The sequence below is a fragment of the Salvelinus fontinalis genome, chromosome 10, assembly GCF_029448725.1.
Source record: "Salvelinus fontinalis isolate EN_2023a chromosome 10, ASM2944872v1, whole genome shotgun sequence".
Taxonomy (NCBI): Eukaryota; Metazoa; Chordata; class Actinopteri; order Salmoniformes; family Salmonidae; genus Salvelinus; species Salvelinus fontinalis.
In genome coordinates this window covers 15936211-15950925 of record NC_074674.1, presented here as the reverse complement: position 1 = coordinate 15950925, position 14715 = coordinate 15936211, and positions in this window count along the sequence as shown.

The window sequence follows — 14715 nt, the reverse complement described above, 5'->3', positions numbered from 1 at the left end:
CCTTCCTACATACTGTACAAACAATCACTCACAAAAAAACATGGTGGAACAGAGGGTTAAATAATTAACAAGTAATTGGGGGATTGAAACCAGGTGTGGAAAACAAAGACAAAACAAATGGAAAATGAAAAGTGGATCGGCGATGGCTAGAAAGCCGGTGACGTTGAACGCCGCCCGAACAAGGAGAAGGACCGACTTCGGCGGAAGTCGTGACAATATTCATGATTTTTTTTTTTATTATACGAAACATACTGTACATATACAAAAGACAACATACAGACGCACACAAACAACATAGAGACCCACCTGTTCTCACCCCTATCTCCAGTGCCTGCACTACTCAAATTGCACCATTTTGTTCCTCTCCATTTCCCACACTCTTTCAAAATTCAGAAAATGAAGCAAATGATTTTTCTATTGTCTTAAGCGTTGGATGATTGGTTGATTTCCAGTTAAGTATACATTTCATCAAGATGACTGACGAGAAGAGAATCATCCAACCCATCGGGTAACTCACTGCCTCCTCTCCTCTTGAAATATGCAGACAGACTGATTTAAAGTCCATTTTAAATGTAACACTTCTGACAGCCAGCTTTCTTACTCTGCCCATCATTTTTGGACTTTATAGCATTCCCAGAAGGTATGGATTATTGAGTAATTGTTAGTTTTATACTTAAAGACATGACTCTGTCATTGTGTTGAAGGATTTGTGAATTGTGTCTCTTGTATAAACATTCTATGCATTAGTTTATACCAGGGTTGGAACCTAAATTATTTTCCAATCATTCTTACATTTTGAACATAACCATTCTTCTTTTCATTCCGTTCTACTATTCTGACCATCAAAATAAAGTTCTGAACCATTCGAAACGGTTTATAACGGTCCTTTCTGTTCCTTTTTAAAAGTCTGAAATCATAAAAAGATACATACATTTAGCTAACTGTCTGGTCAAAGTGACCGTTTAGTCACAGTAATTAGGCTTCTCAAAGCTCTGATGCTGCTGATGGTCATTAGTAGCCTGCCAAACTTGCTAACTGCCTGGTACTCAGCACTCTATTGTCCCTCTAATCACTCTGACATCAATGCAAATGTTATCGAAAATCTAATCAAAGACTTCATGAGGGCTCATGTTGCGCAACATTTCTACTGGCTACGCAATTGCGCGTTTAAAACAGTGATAGACTCTATTTAAAAGAGGAGGATCCCATCAGCTTTCTATAGGCTAGGCCTACTATATTTATTTCTCAACTTTCCTAATATTAAGCACATTGCTTATCTTTACAACAGGAGTTTAGCCTACCTGGTTGGCATAAAAATGAACCATGGGAAAAGCACCCTCCATTCGCTATTTAAGTGGATAGATGACATGTATTTTCCCCCCTGCCCAATACCCAACAATACAAAACAAGAATCTTCAAAGTGCGCTTCAGCAGAATATTTTCAGTGCCACAGCTAAATGATTGCAGCGGAATCACTGCTGTGCATTACCCGAAAGCCTGCACCTTGCTGTGTGTGTAATTTGTTCAATCTTGAGTTCTCCACTCCTGGGGCCCTGTAACCTTGCTGTCAGGATATAGATTAAAGGGATACTTTGGGATTTTGGCACTTCTACAGAGTCAGATTAATTCTTGGATGCCATTTTTATGTCTCTGTGTCCAGTTTGAAGGAAGAGTTAGTTTTGCGAGTGACTGGAAGTCTATGGGTATCTGCTAGCATGCTAGTAGGTACACACGCACATGCATAATACTATTATACACATATACAGGTAACTGCCAAAATAATGGAAACACTTCTGTAAATGAGGGATACAAAGTATATTGAAAGCAGGTCCTTCCACACAGGTGTGGTTTCTTTGTTAATGAAGCATTTAACATACCATCATGCTTAAGGTCCTGTATTAAAAATGCTGGGCAGGTCATTATTTTGGCTACCATGGATATATTTTTCTTTTATTTAACTAGGCAAGTCAGTTAAGAACAAACTCTTATTTTCAATGACGGCCTAGGAACAGTGCCTGTTCAGGGGTAGAACGACAGATTGTCAACTCAGGGATTCAAACTTGCAACATTTCGGTTACTAGCCCAAAGCTCTAACCACTAGGCTACCCTGCCGCCCAGCTATGCACCCATAGGAAAACAATTCCCTCATCCATAGGGCGCAAGTGGTCACCGAATGGTTTGATGAGCATGCCAATGATGTAAACCACATGCCATGGCATTCTCAGTCACGAGATCTCAACCCAATTGAGCACTTATGGGAGATTCTGGAGCGGCACCTGAGACAGTGTTTTCCACCACCATCAACAAAACAAATGACTCAAGTAAAAGTAAAAGTCAACCAGTAAAAAAAAATATACTACAAAAAGTATTTGTTTTTAAATATACTTAAGTATCAAAAGTAAAAGTATAAATCAAACCAGATGGCACCATTTCTTCATTTTTCATTTCATTTTCACCATTGCCAGGGGCACACTCCAACACATAATTTATAAACTAAGCATTTGTGTTTCGTGAGTCGGCCAGATCAGAGTTTGTAGGGATGACCAGGGATATTCTCTTGATAATTGTGTGAATTGGACCATTTCCCTATCCTGCTGAGCATTTAAAGTGCTTTTGGGTTTCGTGTAAAATGAAATGAGTAAAAAGTATATTCTTTTCTTTAGGAATGTAGTGAAGTAAGTTGTCAAAATTATAAATAGCAAATAAAGTAAAGATACCTGAACAACTACTTAAGTAGTACTTTAAAGTATTTTTACACCACTGATCAAAGTGATGTTTGTCCATAAATCCAAACCATAAACAGCTAGACTGCTTTAGGAAATGGAATACACATTAAAGCCACTAAAGTACAGACAATGACGAAAATGAGAAAGTAAGCAACAAAGGAAAATCATATGATAGCCTACAGCGGGGATCATCAACTACATTCAGCCGCGGGACAATTTTTTTATTTTCTTGAGCGGATGGTCGGGGGGCTGGAACATACTGTAATTACAAATAATTTGTAGACTGCAAACTGACCGCAAGAAGCACAAACAGATATAATATTTTACTAAAACATAATAATTTCAAACCTTGCTGTCACGCCCTGACCGTAGAGATCTTTTTATCTCTATTCTATGTTCATTTTCTATGTTTTCTATTTCTTTGTGTTTGGCAGGGTATGGTTCTCAATCAGAGGCAGCTGTCTATCGTCTCTGATTGAAAACGATACTTAGGTATCCTTTTCCCATCTGTGTTTTGTGGGTAGTTGTTTTCTGTTTTGTGTTTCTGCACCAGACAGAACTGTTTTCGTGTTCTATTTTTGTCTCAGTGTTCAGTTTTAATAAAAAAAGCGTGAACACTTACCCTGCTGCGCTTTGGTCCACACCTTCTTCAACAGACGACCGTTACACTTGCTTACATTTGTATATAATCACGTGGGAATACATGGGAACAGATTTCCAATATTTAAATCTCTTGGAGCTGATTTAGTGGGGTTTTTACAGTCTTTTGTGTCCAACAATAAACCCCACTTTTATTTTATTTTATTTTATTTTACCGTTATTTTACCAGGTAAGTTGACTGAGAACACGTTCTCATTTGCAGCAACGACCTGGGGAATAGTTACAGGGGAGAGGAGGGGGATGAATGAGCCAACTGTAAACTGGGGATTATTAGGTGACCATGATGGTTTGAGGGCCAGATTGGGAATTTAGCCAGGACACCGGGGTTAACACCCCTACTCTTACGATAAGTGCCATGGGATCTTTAATGACCTCAGAGGCCCCATTCTAGGTTTGAGCTGCCAGCTTTTCAACGCAGTTATAGTTCCCCAACACTCCCAATACATAATCCGCCAAAGCCGCAGCTCATTGTCATCCCTCACATCATTACATCCCCAAACTGCCACTTTCACTTTTCTCTTAACCACATAATGCCAAATCCACAGAGATCTGGGCTTTATTTGCAACATCTGTGGTCACATCTACTTCTACTGCAACAAATGGGGCTGCATTCATCTCATCTTCGCTGTCCTTTCGAATCGCATCACTGACTGTTTCAATCAAATCACTCTGTATTCTGTTTGATGTACCTGAAAACAGCATGGAAGTCTCAGTGTTTTCCACAAGCACATGGAAATAGCCAGCCAAATAGAGAAAGTAGCCAGCCAGGCTCCCCGGGGCTGAAGGGAGGGGGTTCATATTTTTTTCTTCCAAAAGCTCTATTTTGGTGGTCTCTGGTACATTCTAATGCTAGATTATATTTTCAACCAGCAACTACCAGGAAATAACACTGACACATTTTTACACTTTTACAGTGTTAGTTTCATCAGCTGTGGTACAATATGATAAAACACACAGGAAAACGTCATGTTGAGCGCACTGGGCCTTTAACGAATCCTGTAAGTCTGCTGACTTCCACAGGTTTTAAGCTTCCTTTTATTAAGAGCCATTTTCTCAGCTATCTGCAATACATGTATGATTGTAGAAGGAAGCAGGTGTTAAACATGGGCTTTACGACACAGAAAGCAGCAGTTGATTACTCCATTGTCAACACTTTGATTAAATCAGTAGACCTATATCAATATCTTTAATAATGCCATATGAATATGATTTAGCTTTAAAAACAATTCAATCTGTTTTCTGTTATAATATTTTGGACCAGAGTGACGCTCGCTCTCCATTAGCCTACCTATTGTTCCTGCAGTGAGGAGGATTCACAATCTTCATAAAATGTTTTCATAATTCATCTGCAGATAATAGCCAAAAAGACTACAAGTATGCAAATTAGGCAGGCAAATGAACAGCTTTCTTACCGATGCAATTCGGAGTCACCCACGTTATAACGTCACTGTCTGGCCAGTCCTAATGGACTTCGTATCAAAAATACAAATAAGATCTTTAGTTTACTTGTCCGGATGTGATACCATGGACCATGTAACTATGTTGTATGATTTATGAATGGCAAGGATATATGAGATTGACTTTATTCATTCAGTTCAACACCTTTCATAAAACGAGTCAAGCTTGCTGTTCGTCAATCAAAGCACAGTAAATAGCCAATGCGCCACCACTCCGTGTCTGTGTAACAGTATAGCTTCCGTCCCTCTCCTCGCCCCAACCTGGGCTCGAACCAGGGACCCTCTGCACACATCAACCACAGTCACTCACGAAGCATCGTTACCCATCGCGCCACAAAAGCCACGGCCCTTGCAGAGCAAGGGGAACAACTACTTCTAGGTCTCAGAGCGAGTGACGTCACCGATTGAAACACTATTAGCGCGCACCACCGCTAACTAGCTAGCCATTTCACATCGGCCACATCTGCATATGAAACACGCTAGGGACCAAGGTTAACTTTTTTTCTCAAAGGCCAAAAAGCCAGTGTCCCGAACAGGATTTTTACTAGCCCTGACATGGTGTAGTTATTAAATGCATTGGGGTCACGCAGGGCCTATGGGTTTGCATGCTTTCTCTCTATATTCAGCCGTTAATAGGTTGCATTTGGTTCTTATGATATGTATTAAAAAGCTGTGTAATATAATTTAGCAATGCAAGTCATTAGTCTATTCTTAAGGATTGCATTGTATTAATTGCATTCATTTTTGTTTCTGAAGTATGTCATTTTGAGAAGATGTGAAAATAGGAAGCTGCCCCTATATAGCCTGGCCTCACAGTCAGTTAAGAACAAATTCTTATTTACAATGACGGCCTACCAAAAGGCAAAAGGCCTCCTGCGGGGACGGGGGGCTGGGATTAAAAATATATATTATATAAATAGAACAAAACACACATCACGACAAGAGAGACAACACAACACTACATGAAGAGAGACCTAAGACGACAACATAGCAAGGCAGCAACACATGACAACACATGGTAGCAACACAACATGACAACAGCATGGTAGCAACACAACATGACAACAGCATGGTAGCAACACAACATGACAACAGCATGGTAGCAACACAACATGACAACACATGGTAGCAACATAACATGACAACAGCATGGTAGCAACACAACATGACAACAGCATGGTAGCAACACAACATGGTAGCAGCACAAAACATGGTAAAAACATTAGTTAGCACAGACAACAGCACAAAGGGCAAGAAGGTAGAGACAACACATCACGCAAAGCAGCCACAACTGTCAGTAAGATTGTCCATGATTGAGTCTTGGAATGAAGAGATTGAAATAAAACTGTCCAGTTTGAATGTTTGTTGCAGATCGTTCCAGTCGCTAACTGCAGCAAACTGAAAGAAGAGCGACCCAGGGATGTGTGTGCTTTGGGGACCTTTAGGGGACCAGAATGTGACTGACAGAATGGGTGTTGTATGTGGAGGATGAGGGCTGCAGTAGATATCTCAGATAGGGGGGAGTGGTGCCTAAGACGGTTTTAAAAATAAGCATCGGCAAGTGGGTCTTGCGACGGGTATACAGAGATGACCAGTTTACAGAGGAGTATAGAGTGCAGTGATGTGTCCTATAAGGAGCATTGGTGGCAAATCTGATGGCCGAATGGTAAAGAACATCTAGCTGCTTGAGAGCACCCTTACCTGCCGATCTATAAATTATGTCTCCGTAATCTAGCATGGGTAGGATGGTCATCTGAATCAGGGTTAGTTTGGCAGCTGGGGTGAAAGAGGAGCGATTACGATAGAGGAAACCAAGTCTAGATTTAACCCATAGCCTGCAGCTTTGATATGTGCTGAGAGAAGGACAGTGTACCGTCTAGCTATACTCCGAAGTACTTGTATAAGGTGACTACCTCAAGCTCTAAACCCTCAGAGGTAGTAATCACACCCGTGGGGAGAGGGGGATTCTTCTTACCAAACCACATGACCTTGGTTTTGGAGGTGTTCAGAACAAGGGTAGAGAAAGCTTGTTGGACATTAAGAAAGCTTTGTTGTAGAGCATTTAACACAAAATCCGGGGATGGGCCAGCTGAGTATAAGACTGTGTCATCTGCATATAAATGGATGAGAGAGCTTCCTACTGCCTGAGCTATGTTGTTGATGTAAATTGCTGTTGATCCTCCTTAAGACTTAACGCCACTTCAATTATCACTCCTTTCAATGTTGCTCTGCTCCGGAGAGCAAAGCAAGTTCTTGTCCCAAGGCACGTGGTGTGGATTGCCCACTCTGGACATAAGAAACGCAAAAAAATCATTAGAGTTCACTGCAAATTATTTTAATTGACTCAACAGTCCCAAACCTCTTATCCAGCCAAACTGAGACCACATATGGATCAGCCAGAAGGCAAGCATTCATTCTCTCCAAAAATCTCATTCCCAACTGGGCCAGAATCATCAGGTTGAGAATCATCAGGTTGAGAATCTAATTCTGCGGTCTTCACTGCACCTGCCACCACAGGTACAGTAATGCATCCTTGCTCTCATCAGGTTCAATTTCTGAGCTACTGGAATATTCTTTTGTTTTTGTACTTGACGCCAATCTTCCTCACAACACCGCTTCCCTCCACAATCAGCTCCTTTCCTTCTTTGTCGCTGTCCATTTCCACATCTCCACACTCTTTCTGCTCCTTCACCCACTGTAGTAGCAAACTGTTCAAGTGGTTCTTGAATCTTGAATTTGCCGCCATGTCGCTTCGACTCAAAAACCTCTACCAGCCACACTCCATCACCTGTAAGCTCCTCGACCGGAAACCACGGTTTTGTGTGGTTTTCTGGCAGACAATTTTGTCAGGTAGTTTTTTTCTAGCTAACTAGCTCAGAGATACTTTTGAAGAGATGGGAAACTCCATTTCAATCATATTAACGCCCATTGTGTACGTTGCCCATGCGATGTCAATGGGCCGTGCGATGCATTCTGGGCACTCTCCTTCAAGGAGTGAATAAGAGTCAGTTGGGCGCTAGCTCAAAACCCAACATTAGCATGAATTTTGTCAAGACGAAGTACAAGAGGACAAATCTTTTCCGAGATCTTTTCTTTCATTGCCCAGTGGGATTCCTATCTACTCCTTTCTCAAAAATCTCTGACGTTGTTCAGATTAAGGGATGCACATGCCAAATTATTTACCCACACAACATGTGTAAGCAATATCCATGTACAACATGTGACATCCTCTCAGTGCAATGCATTTTAGCTAGGAAAGCAGCGAAGCCTATTGATCCTGTCCATTAACAGTGACTAGTCAGGAACGGCCGTGCGCATCAAGAATTTGATTGGATGGTGAGGAAGGCATGCACACTCTGGCACCTTACATTAGGATGCAGTTTTATCACATTTTGAGATTTGGAGCATAAAGACCACCAGAAACATTGCGAAAAATGTGTTTTTTTTAAAATGTAATTTTATTTTTGATTTTGCTTTTCATAAAAGCTTTAAACAAAAAAAAATATCACAGGGTAAGCACTGACTGCATGTCACTGCTATATATAAATAATGACACTCAAATTGTAAATCGTTAAACAAAATAATGAGGATTTCTTTAAATCTAATCTAGGTGTTCGTAAATTCAATCTGGAGTGCCAGAGTGCCCTCGGAGTGCGCTCTGGGCGTTCTTAAATTCAGAGCATTGTCATGGAGCGTTCAGAGTGGATGCTGGATGCTCTGGCTGAGGAGTAGGGTTGATCCAAGCATTCTGACCTCACAACGGCAGTCAAGCATCCAAGCTAACGTTGGCTAGCTTGCTAGCTACTTCCAGACACAAATGAGAGAACATCCCACTCAGACCATTTTACTCGCCCTTGCAGAGCTGGTTAGGCTGTTTTCATGTTATCTAGAGCGTTGGTGACTGTAACTGTGCTGCTGGCAACAATTGAATAACTTTTTTTTGCTGATGTCTACCGACACCGGCCATATTCAACGGGAGTTGAGCGTTCGTAAATTCATCAGTTATTCTGCGCTATGGCACACTCAGACGAGAGTGCTCTGAAATCTCGTCACGAACGCACCGTTACATCTCATATTGCAATGTTTGCCAATGGCAATGTCCGCCTTACGTATAATGCCGGGAGCCGCTTGTGGATTTGACAGCTCTAATGCAGTTCCACTTCTGACACCGCCAAATCAACCGCTATGTGGGTATCAGCTACCACAGATCTGATAGAATCTATCCCTGACCTGGGACGGGTTTAGATGAGGAGGGTCTTCTCCTTTAAAACGTCTTCTCCAAGAGTGGTCTTCAATCAAATTCCCAAAGTGGTTAAACGTTAGAAGGCTGGGCCACTCCATGTTGTTTTCCGTGAGGGGTAACTATTACCATGTACTACAATGAAAATAAACATTATTGACTATTGTTTGGAGCCTGGTCATTGAGGTGTGCTAAGGAGAGTTAGAGCTCTGCTACCCGACCCGACTCATACCCTGACTTTGAGAAGGGATTGCGTGACGATTAGCTTAGCAACCACGTGACGCAGCATGACAACGTGAATGCAATTGGTCCATAGTCTGCTGGGTGGGGTGTTATACGTTCCTCCATTCATTGCCCAATGAATTCCTATCTCCTTTCTCTAATATCTCTGGCAGAGCTCCCACAAGCAAATATCTTGCTTGTATGGATACACAGACTCATAGCTGCCATGAGCAGAGTGCATGCATAGCGAGCTGCCTGCGCAGAGAGTGATCGAGTGACAGAGAGGAGCAGCTAATGGATTTACTAACAGGAAGTTGTTTCTGATTTCAGGTTTCGGGCAGGGTCGGGCCTTAAATTTGGCAGAAGCAATCTGGCTTGGGTAAGGTAGGGCCTAAACGTTGCAGACATGTGTAGGGCTCGGGCTTAAAATTCATGCTCGTGCAGGGCTCAACGGAGAGTAGTGGAAGAAGGGTCCATCTGATGGCTTTGGTGGCATTAGTGGCACTCAAACATTTCCCATTTACATTTTTGTAATTTATCCAAAGCGACTTACAGTTAGTGCATCCATCTTAAGATAGTTAGGTGAGACAACTTCATATCACAGTCATAGTACATTTTTCCCCGATAAAAGTAGCTATCAGCAAAGTCAGTGCTGGCAAGAAAAGACAAGTGTGAGTGTTAGTTCATACAAGGCAAGGGTGTTAGATGTATTTCCATTTTTCTTCAAAGATACTTTTTGAAGAGGTGGGGTTTCAGACATTTTCGGGAAGATGGCCGTGGACGCTGGTCTGACGATAAGGAGGCACAAGTGTCAAACGCGAGCGCTAGTTTGCATTTTCGTCTAGCAGCAGATGTCTCTCTTCGCTAGCAGTTGCAACGAGCTCAAACTAACATTGAACAAAACAATGTAGATAGCCAAGAAACACCAGACAAAGTTTAGTAGACTTTCTGGTAAATTCGACCAACTTCTATACCTGCGCGGTTCTAAAAATGTATACTTTTAGCACTTTACTCACAGAGGCCTTTAGGGTCCACCCTGAGATGGGAAGGTTGTGAGTTCCATTCCTGGCTGAGTCATACCAAAGACTGTAAAAATGGGACCTGAAGGGTATTTGCTTGGCACTCATCATTAAGGAGATAGATCGGGTGTAAGGCCCTTCGATAGACTAGTGTCCTGTCCAGGGGGTTGTACTTGTACATCAACCTGCCTGATGCAACAGAAACAGGAGATAGGCTCCTACCCTATGAGCTGTTCCGTCTCGCACGCTACTTACTTACTCACAGTGCGCACTGTTGCTGCACGAGGTGGGATACAGGGGATTCACATTTCTTTGTGCGATACTAGCTATGAAACTAAACAGCAGAAATACAAAAAAAACCAGCTAGCTACGTAGATTTTTTGCCATAGTTAGCAGTTTTTTGCTATAAATCGCTCATACTTGACTTTTTCAGTCTGAACACATCTATTTGTTGTCGCATATGGGAGTGAAATGGTCACACTGTAGAGCCCTGGACGCACTCCTACAAATTATTCAGTGATCACCAACAATGATGAAACCGCATATAGGGAGGTCAGAGACCTGGTAGTGTGGTGCTAGGAAAACAACCTCACCCTCAATGTCAGCTGAGATGATCGTGGACTACAGGAAACGGAGGGCCGAGCATGCCCCCACTCACATCGACGGGGCTGTAGTGGAGCGGGTCGAGAGCTTCAAGTTCCTCGGTGTCCACATCACTATGGATCTATCATGGTCCACAAACAAAGTCGTGAAGAGGGCACGACATTGACTCTTCCCTCTCAGGAGGCTGAAAAGATTTGGCACGGGCCCTCAAATCCTCAAAAGGTTCTACAGCTGCACCATTGAGAGCATCTTGACTGGCTGCATCCCCGCTTGGTGTAGCAACTGCTTGGCATCCGACCGCAAGGCGCTACAGAGGGTAGTGCATATGGCCCAGTACATCACTGGGGCCGAGCTTCCTGCCATCCAGGACCTCTACACCAGAGGAAGGCCCTAAAAATGTTTAAAATCTCCAGCCACCCAAGTTATAAGATGTTCTCTCTGCTACCGCACAGCAAGCGATTTCGGTGCACAAAGTCTGGAATCAACAGGACCCTGAACAGCTTCTACTCCCAATCCATAAGACTGCTAAATAGTTAGTTAAATAGCTACCCGGAATATCTGCATTGACCCTATTTGCCTTAACTTTTATGACTCATCATATACGCTGCTGCTGCTGTTTCTTATCTATCCTGTTGCCTAGTCACTTTATTCCTAGTTATATGTACATATCTACCTCAATTACCTCATACCCCTGCACATCATTTCAGTACTGGTAGCCTGTGTATATAGGCAAGTTATCGTTACTCATTGTGTATTTGTAACGGCTATCGTCATATTCTTCCTCCTCCACGGACGAGGAGAGACAGATCGGGCCAATACGCAGAGTGGTTAGTGTTGTGCGTGACATAACCCCCTCCCTTAAGGTGCGAACTCCGGGCACACCAGCATAAACTCTAGGGGAGGGTCTGGGTGGGCGTCTGTCCACGGTGGCGGCTCTGGCGCTGGTCGTGGTCCCCACCCCACCATAGTCAAACCCCGCTTCCGTGGCCTCCTCCCAATGGCCACCCTCCATGTCAATCCCACTATACCAAAGGGCAGCACCGGACTGAGGGGCAGCTCCGGACTGAGGGGCGAATCCTGGCTGGCTGGCTCTGGCGAATCCTGGCTGGCTGGCTCTGGCGAATCCTGGCTGGCTGGCTCTGGCGGATCCTGGCTGGCCGGCTCTGGCGGATCCTGGCTGGCCGGCTCTGGCGGATCCTGGCTGGACGGCTCAGGCAGCTCCTGGCTGGACGGCTCAGGCAGCTCCTGGCTGGACGGCTCTGGCTGGTCCTGGCTGGACGGCTCTGGCTGGTCCTGGCTGGACAGGTGGGAACAGCTGGAGAGAGAACCCGGAGAGATAGCCTGGTGCGGGGGGCTGCCACCGGAGGACTGGTACGTGGAGGTGGCACCGGGTATACCGGAACGTGAAGGAGGACACGCGCTCTTGAGCACCGAGCCTCCCCAACCCTACCAGGTTGAATGGTCCCCGTAGCCCTGCCAGTGCGGCGAGGTGGAATAGCCCGCACTGGGCTATGCTGGCGAACCGGGGACACCATCTGTAAGGCTGGTGCCATGTACGCCGGCCCGAGGAGACGTACTGGAGGCCAGATATGTTGGGCCGGCTTCATGGCACCCGGCTCGATGCCCAACCTAGCCCTACCAGTGCGGCGAGATGGAATAGCCCGCACTGGGCTAAGCACGAGTACTGGGGACACCATGCGCTTTACCGCATAACACGGTGTCTGACCAGTACTACGCCCTCTCACTCCACGGTAAGCACGGGGAGTTGGCTCAGGTATCCTACCCGGCTTTGCCACACTCCGCGTGTGCCCCCCCAAGAAATTTTTGGGTCTGACTCTCGGGCTCCCAACCGCGTCGCCGCGCTGCCTCCTCATACCAGCGCCTCTCTGCCTTCGCTGCCTCCAACTCCGCCTTGGGACGGCGATATTCCCCTGGCTGAGCCCAGGGTCCTTTGCCGTCCAGAATCTCTTCCCAAGTCCAGGAGTCCTGGGTTTTTTCCCGCTGCTGTTGCCGCCCTTCTCCACTCCGCTTGGTCCATTGGTGGTGGGTGTTTCTGTAACGGCTATCGTCATATTCTTCCTCCTCCTCGGACGAGGAGAGGCGAGACGGATCGGACCAATACGCAGAGTGGTTAGTGTTCATAATGATTTATTAAAACGAAACTGAATACTGAATTACAAAACAAATAAACGAAGTGCATAAACCGATACAGTACCGTGTGGTGCAACAAACACAGACACGGAAACAAACACCCACAAAACAAATGTGAAACCCAGGCTGCCTAAGTATGATTCTCAATCAGGGACAACGATTGACAGCTGCCTCTGATTGAGAATCATACCCGGCCGAACACAAACATCCCAACATAGAAAATCAAACATAGACAAACCCACCCAACTCACGCCCTGACCAACTAAATAAATACAAGAAAAAGGAAAACAGGTCAGGAACGTGACAGTATTTATTATACCTTCTATTATTTCGTATTATTACTTTTCTATTATTTCTCTATTTCCTCTCTCTCTGTATTGTTGGGACAAATAACATTTTATTTGATCAATAAAGTGCCATCAGTCACTAAAACAGGTGTTCCTTGTTTTGTAAGGATCAGAATAGATATACCATTTAGTGTGCATTAGTTGTTAAACCATAACTTGTAACGATACATGCCACGATTTGGACTTTGGTTATAACCTTACGATCTGAGATGGAGACGTTTCATTTACACAAATGCAAGTGCCACATCGGAGCATTTTGGCGGTTAACAATAAAGAAAACTGAATTGCAGTGCGTCCTGTTTGTTATGCTATGTGAATAACTGACGAGAGTTCCTGAAGAGTGCCAACAGTCTTTCATTGCAGTCTGTGTTTCTTTATTTACGTTCAACAGTGTTTACTCAATAGAAAAATTGAAATAAGTTATCATCTCCAGTATCATCTCAAAGTCTATTTCACAAAATCATGAAATATAGACTTTGTGATGCTACTGAAGATTATACCATGGGCCATGGCAGAAGCCAATAGTCTGCCCTGTAGATAATCATGGCATTCTGCAATGACTAGACGGCAGACAGGGTATAGGCCAGGATGGTTTTATGTAGTACATTTTATTTAACCTTTATTTAACTAGGCAAGTCATGCTTTCTCTCTATATTCAGCCGTTAATAGGTTGCATTTGGTTATTATGATTTGTATTAAAAAGCTGTGTAATATAATTTAGCAATGCAAGTCATTAGTTGCATTCATTTTTGTTTCTAAAGTATGTCATTTTGAGAAGATTTGAAAATAGGAAGCTGCCCCTATATAGCCTGGCCTCACAGTCAGTTAAGAACAAATTCTTATTTACAATGACGGCCTACCAAAAGGTAAAAGGCCTCCTGCGGGGACGGGGGGCTGGGATTTAAAAAAATAAAATAAAAACATAGGACAATACACATCAAGACAAGCGAGACAACACAACACTATATAAAGAGAGACCTAAGACAACAACACAGCATGGCAGCAACACATGACAACACAGCATGGTAGCAACACAACATGACAACAGCATGGTAGTGGCAACACAACATGGTAGCAGCACAAAACAGGGTACAAACATTATTGTTCCACTATGCAAACAGGCTCTTCTGGTCCTGCATCTTCTGGTGACCTATTGAAAACAGTACAACAATGATGTAACAAATGAAGATGCATAATGTACTGTATGCCTTTTGTTTTGATGGCAAAACAAAGAAGTCTTCACACCTGTGGAATTCGGCGCTTTCAGGGTCCAACTCAACTCCAAAAGAC